The 6943-nt window shown below is 47.2% G+C and overlaps 1 long non-coding RNA gene across 1 annotated transcript; it reads right to left on the reverse strand.

Annotated features, from left to right (window-relative positions):
• Positions 1-554: 554 nt before the first annotated feature.
• Positions 555-2172, reverse strand: LOC126489453 (uncharacterized). The gene is made up of 3 exons (XR_007588922.1): positions 1980-2172; positions 1568-1639; positions 555-1465 (listed from the first exon to the last, which is right to left on the reverse strand). It is a non-coding gene; the product is annotated as an uncharacterized lncRNA (long non-coding RNA).
• Between the last annotated feature and the right edge of the window lie 4771 nt (positions 2173-6943).

The raw sequence follows: 6943 nt of genomic DNA on the forward strand, positions 1-6943 counted from the left end.
CCTCATTCCATGCTTTGAAAACCAATTGCAAGGCCTAGGTTATTCTATGTGTACTTGTGAGTGGTTTTAAATCAGAGTTCCCAAACCCCCTCCTTGGGGGGCTCACAGAATTCAGGTGAACACTTAATTTTTTACTGGTTTATTATAGAGAACACAAATAAAGACACGCACAAGTGAGCTGTGAGGGAAGGGCAGAGAATTTTAGAGTCCTCTACAGGAACTCCAACCCCCTGAAGCCCACCCTCACCACACCCCATTAGGGTAAGTTGTCAACATTTAGGGGTTTCAGAAAAGCTTCATTACAAATGCAGGGGTTATTAAATTCCTACCATTAGAGGTCAGTTTCTCCACTAGCCCCTGGACCTGGAGACAGGGATACGTGGGATTAGATTTTGTTATAGGGAGGACTTTGAAACACCCCCGTCCCTCCACCCCCCTGATCCCACCCCATATAGTGGCCTCCCTCCTAGGCACGAACCACACCCAAACACTTGTTTTCACAGAGAGGCCCTTTATTAAGTGGAGAAGAAAAGTTAAAGGGGCTGCTCTCTGACTCAGGCAGGCAAGAGCAGCAAATGACCTTGCAGGTGTCATTGTTTAGAGGAAGAGGGGAGGGCTGTGTTAGAATGGGCTAGGATGCAGTGGTAAAGGAGATAGGGGATGGGGGCGAGGAAGAGGGGAGGGGGACAGGGGAAGGTGGGCAGCGGTATTTGTCCCAGAGGGACAAAGGACTGCCTCTGGATAGAGGGGTCAGACGTGGCGCATAGGCAAATGGCGGTTTATAAAGGTAAAGGATGAGATGTTTAATTTTAATTGGGCATGTTAATTAGATGAGCCAGAAGGAGCTTCCGATTGCTGGACTTCAATACCTCCATAGCTGGACCTTGGTAGTCAGCCTCCGGAGGAGGAAGGGAACAGACCTTGGCGGCTAGCTTCCGGAATGTAATCTAATGGTTTTCAGCACAGCGGAGAGAATAGGGAAGATAGGTAAGGCCTGCCAGAGCCACGTGCTCGAGCGAGCTGGTATTCCTCTGAGTTCCCGGGGACCTGATTAAATATCCAGGTTCTTGAATTTCATGGCAAAGAACTGAACAGAAACACATAATTAAAAATGGAAAAGCGACAGTGTAACTGGAAACAGAAACCGCTGAAGAAAGGGAAAGTGTGCCCCCAAACGGGAGAGGGGTGGTGAGTGGAGGGAGAAGCCCCAAAGTGCTGGACCTGAGCTCATGACCTCTTACAGGACATTACATAGACCCACCCCCTCCATATTTGTAGATCCTGGGCTTTTCTTGAGCATGCTCCATTTGTACTATGAAGCCCAGGTGGGAAAGGGCTTCCAGTCTCTCCGCCAACTGTCTTCTTTAATATGTCAAACCTTGGTCCTGCCATACTTCTGGGCCATTCATTAGCACAGTGAGGACCCTCACATCGAAGATTCCACGGACTTTAGGAGTTCTGGGAGCTGCCAGGAGATAGACAAGGAGCAAACAGGTTCTTTCCAGTTCACTTGTGGGCTTCACTTTCGTGGTCCGATTACTTCTCAAAGCCCCCGACTGTATCTTACCATTCTATGTATGAAGTTGGGGAGAGTCTGAACGTTCAGACCCCATCCCAATACCAGAGGTTTTTAAGGTGCCTGTGGAGAAGAAGGTAGGAGGGTGACTTTCTGAATAATGATATCCTATACTGCAGGACTCATGGACTGATGTCATCTGGGGCTCCAGGGACCGAGACTACAGGCCCCGAGCTGGTTGGAACCGTGCTAGGAGCTGTGTTTTCTTCGTACAAGGTTACAGCGACTGAATTGCCACCCCATGTGCTTGTGCCTCATGAGGAGGTGGCCTGAAGGATACAAGGATTCATAGGATGTGAATTCCATCCCTTCCCGCCACCATGTAGAGACCCACACGCATCTTCAATATAAGAAGAAAGGTGGATTTAAGCTAAAAGAGAGAGATTTAGGCAGTCACTCTTACCCACGCCCTGGTGACACTGGACTGTCGTCTGGAGGCAGCACCAAAGCAATCCCTGTCTTCCAGGTGAAGATGTGCAGAAACCCTTGGGCCTTTTGAGTGGATAGGGCATCCACCTGCCTCAGGCCAGAGCCTGGTTCGAGGAGTATCACCGGGTCCCTTCCCCCGTATAATTCTAAGACGCCCTCATTTCCAAGGCGCTAAAAATAGACACCTAGCGTCTGGTATGTAACAATATACAATATTGCAGCTGTGCCTTTATGTGGGATAATAATACTGCGGGCTGTGTGATGAAGCAATCACTTCGGAGCGCAATCTCATTAACCCTCGCGGTATTCTGATTAGGTAGGCAGGTGGCAGGGATCTGAAGTCACTCCGAGGTAGTGGAGCTAAGACACACGTGAGAGAGGCTAAGAAACTCCTCGGCAGTACAGGGTTCCCTGCCCCTGTCAGCGAGGGAGCCAGGGTCTTCCTTCCCGATCCCGTCGTGGCTTGAAGCTGCGGTTAACACAGCTCCTAAGGTTTAGCCAAGAGCAAACTGAAAATTGGCAGTTCTGAATCTATGCGCTGGAAGGTATTGCTGACTTCTGTTGAAAAAAAAAAAATGGCAGCCTCATTCCAAGATTTAGGCTTAAAAATGTAACGTTTCTGCTCCTGCCCTCTCCCGTCCCTCTAGTAGGTAACCGTGTCCCCTACACCGAAATCCAACATGTCTTTAAACAAACCAAATTGCATTTCAAACCATACCTAAGCTTCTGACTCCTTTTCCACCCCTGTGAATCTCTCTCAGGTTTTTGTTTTCATTCGTGAATCAGTTTGTAGGAATGCCCCTGCCCTAAAAGTCTTTCAACACTCAGCCAGGCGCCCTGCCTAAACGACTCTCTTCTCCCCAGTCTTGATTTTTATCTGTGTCTTTGTTAAGGAGTGGGGTCTTCAGGTGCTTCCCAGAGACTAGAGGGACAGGTTTGGTAGCGCAGATATATAAAACCAAAGAAAAATGACACTGTAGCCGCGGCGTTCCCTTGCCAAGAGTAAAGGTGGCTCCCAGCTTCTGGAGAAAGGCCAAGATCCTTTATCGAGAGATTAATATGGGCACTCGCGATTTAGGCTTTGGGAGACAGGATTCCCCAGCTCCCTTTGAGACAATGACGAGCGGCCACGTCTTCAAATTGTTAATTATGTACTGCCCCCTAGGGATTTTTTTTTTTTTTTTTTTTTTGCTGGTGGCAACCCGCATCCGATCCTCCGGGAAATATTTATCAACCTGCCTCAGCCAGCCTTTGCCACAGAAAGCTGTGACCTAGTTGTACCGGACCCGCCTCCTCCCTCTAGCAAGCCTGGTCTGGGCACTTCACTTTTCCTTTGTTGCGCCCCCCACCATCCCACCCCGCTTCGGTCTTTATTATTGTATTTGCCCGGAATGGCTAGATTTGCATAATCTGGGCTAGACTCACTCCCTGCCCATTTTAAAGCTTTGCTTTCCTTCGGCGGCGATACTCCACCAGCCCCCCACCCGTAGGATTTGTAAACATCTCTGGATTGGGGGGAAAAAGAGGACCAGCAAACTAGGAATTACAGGCACTTCCACACGGGCGCTTACATATTTAGCTGCACTCACCGGCGGAAGATTTCTCTACACTCTCAAATGTTCTCTATGAAATCCCATTTAAATCAAAAACTTTTATCAGAAAAATGAAATTGCTTCGTGATTGAACAGCTCTTCTCCCCTAAGTACCAGCCATCGAGGCTGATGAAATGGCCGGAGCGCGTGCTTCCCTGGAAAGACATGCCCTTTATTTGAAAGTTGGAGCAAGGTAGAAAAAAAATCAACACCCTATTTCCTCACACAGAGGGCAGGAGAGCCGTCTCTAGCTATACGGAAAGACTTGTTGGTACCTGATGAGAAGTTTGTAAATGCCCATGATTTTTACCATCTATACAGTGGGTTTCTTCTTTTAATAATGCATGAAACAAACATGGCAGGGATCTTTCTTCGTGTTATATGTCTTTAAAAGCGCACGCGCGCGCGCACACACACACACACATACACACACACACACACACGCAAATCCCATACACAACAACTTCAGAAAATATATGCATGATCAAAACAGTTCAGAAATATCCGCTTGGCAAATGAGCAAAGGGCAGCAGGTTTCTGAATAGACTTCATCAGCGGAGGGGAGAGGTCAGTCGTGAAGATTAGTTACGGGAGCTATTGAGTCTCCTCTGACACCCGCAGAACAAGCTACTTAACATAATCAGCCGCAATCAGCAAAACTGCTGTTTATTACAAAACGGTTTTCGCTTTTAATATTTCATATTGTTATGTAAAACGGTGCAGTGTAGGGACACACACATTTCACCAGGGACAAATTGTACAAATTGTCAGCAATAATAATTTGTGGCTCTTCTTGTGACATCTTTTGGAGTTAAAACCACGGAGGGCTAACTCTTCAGGGCTCTTTTCTCTAATGTGGTTAATGGTGGCCACTGGAACTGACCAGCGGCTCTCTGTACTGTGTTGTGACCGTTTGCTGGCGTGAGGAAATGTTTGTGTGGCCGGCCATTCGGCAATCAGACAAGTCATGAAGCTTGGCTCTACTTATCCTTCCTATTTGGAAAGAGCCCTCGTGTGTAAGTGTGTCTCATAGCGAAATAAAGACTGGCAGAGATCTTTGCTAGCCTGTCTTAATAACCAGAATAATTCTCCACTCAAAACCTTCTCACTTAAATAGAGCTGGAGGAAATCTGTGGAACTCCACACAGTGGGGGGTTGAGACGTGAGAGGTTTCCCAACTGTCCAACAGGCCTGCTTGCAGGCCTAGATTAGCCAGACGATTTTTGGATTTTATCCTCCACTTTGAAGAGGAGGAGCAGGAGGAAGAGGAGAAGGAGGGGCAGAGGCAGCTATTACTGGCTCTCCTTCCAACCCACTGAAGGTCACAATCAGGATGTCCCCATCTAGAAGTTGAGTCTCCTAAGGGCTCATCCCTATGGGGTCTTCCAGGGAAAGCTAGGCCGAGACAGCTCTGCTGGAGCCAGGCATGGGTCTAGGTCTTACTGACACAAATCTGCCAGTATGGAAAGGTTAAAATAGGCTTGTCCTTCCCAGAGGAATCACCTTAGCAAACCACATGCTGAACTTTACAAAGCCACTAAAGACATCCAGTTATTCTCTGGTCCCCAACTGGGGGCACTGTTTTGGGAGGCTGTGAAACCCTCCTAGCTAGAGGAAACCAATCTCTGGAAAGTAGGATTTATAGGTAATAAGGTCTGGGGCTTCTGCCTCAGCTCTCTCAGCTCCCTAATATGCAAGATGGGAGCAAGCAGGCCCCTGGCCCCACTCCTGTCCACAACTCCTGTCCACAGACAGAGCCTGGTTTGGCCACCATGCCTGACAAAACTGTTTCTCCCAGAACTGTGAACCAAAATAAGTCCTTTGGGTCAGGAGCTGTGTCACGTCGGTAATGGCTGCTTGAGGGAAGGAATTTCTCACGCACATGCATTACGTTGCTGGGCCAGGCACACAGACGTTCCACTGCCATTGTTGAATACCGGAACAGATTGCAACAGATAACCCTCTGCTTCCGTTGGACTTTGCATGTTGAAGACCAGAAATAAGGGACTTGATCATTTTGAGAAATTTGTTTAAAGAGTAGAAACTTCTCAGGGATCAGGGCTCATGAAAAGCATGTCACCAAAATGTAAACATTGCACAGACATCCAACTTTCTAGACCAGGGCAATCTAACGGAAGTCTAATGTAAATCACTTCTATGATTTGGATTTCCTAGTAGCCACGGTAGGGGGAGGGGACGTGAACTGCGTTGAACTGATCTTGTTTAAAGTATGAGTGATAGATTTTTATCTAACCTAAAAAATCCACTAGTATTTCCATACACAAGCAAGTTAAATATGACTAACAACTAAGGTATTTTGCAATGTGTTACGACCTTCATAAATCTTTGAAATCTGCAGTCAGTTATGAAACTACAGCTGATCTCTATGCTGTTGGGTTCAAGGTCCAGCAGCCAGTTGTGGCTGGGAGCTACATGATTGGTAGTGTGGTTCAGATCCACCTTCTCGGATGTATTTGCCCTTTTCTCCCCAGCTGAAGCAAGAAGGCTAGAGACATGGGCATGGGATTCCGTTCAAATCAGAACTCCAGAAGCTCTTGAAACACATCAGCTAGCATTGCCAGCTGCATTTTGGTGGTGTGTGGGGGAGTGGAGGACGTTGGCTTGGTTTGGTTTGGTGTTTCAAGACAGGGTTTCTCTGTGTAGCCCTGGCTGTCCTAGAACTCGCTCTTTAGACCAGGCTGGCCTCAGACTCAGAGATCTGTGTGTCTAGACTCTAGATAAAATCCCACATGGTAGGAAAGCCCTACCATTTCTTAGGGCATACATATGCTTGTAGCCTTAACTAGTTCAGCTAAGAAAACAGAATGGTTTCATCCCTGCCTCCTCCAACATTACGATGGCGTTATGTCCTTCTAGAAAGAGCGCATGGCCATAAAGATGCAGATGGAGGACAGAACATATGCCCATCCAGATGCCTTCTCTGCTCTATATTGTGTTCCGCCAATGCATATGAATACCATGTATTTTAAATGTATCTATAGAGGAGAAACACTTAGCTCATTATACACTAGACGTTGCATCTCTGATGGACGTTAAAGAAGATTACAGTCCATTGCTGCCCTGGGTGTATTGTTTTTTCTCCCTCATTAGCTAGGAGCTAAGACAGTTGGCCAGGGCCAGCAAGAGCCAGACATGGGAGCTCACAGACGTTAAAAAAGTGTGTTTGGCTGAAGAGTAAGTCAAAATTCCCTCCTAATGAATTTCTGCTCTGAAAATGCTCTTCCGTGTCAGGAAACGGTCCACAAGCAATGAGCATCTTGCGTCTCTGATTTGCATTGTGGGGAGAAAGGGAAAATAAATAGCACAGATGCATTCGGCATTGTAC

The sequence above is a fragment of the Alexandromys fortis genome, unplaced genomic scaffold (assembly GCF_014885135.2).
Source record: "Alexandromys fortis isolate MF-2015 unplaced genomic scaffold, M_Fortis_MF-2015_v1.1 scaffold_8_9099976_23576923, whole genome shotgun sequence".
Lineage (NCBI taxonomy): Eukaryota > Metazoa > Chordata > Mammalia > Rodentia > Cricetidae > Alexandromys > Alexandromys fortis.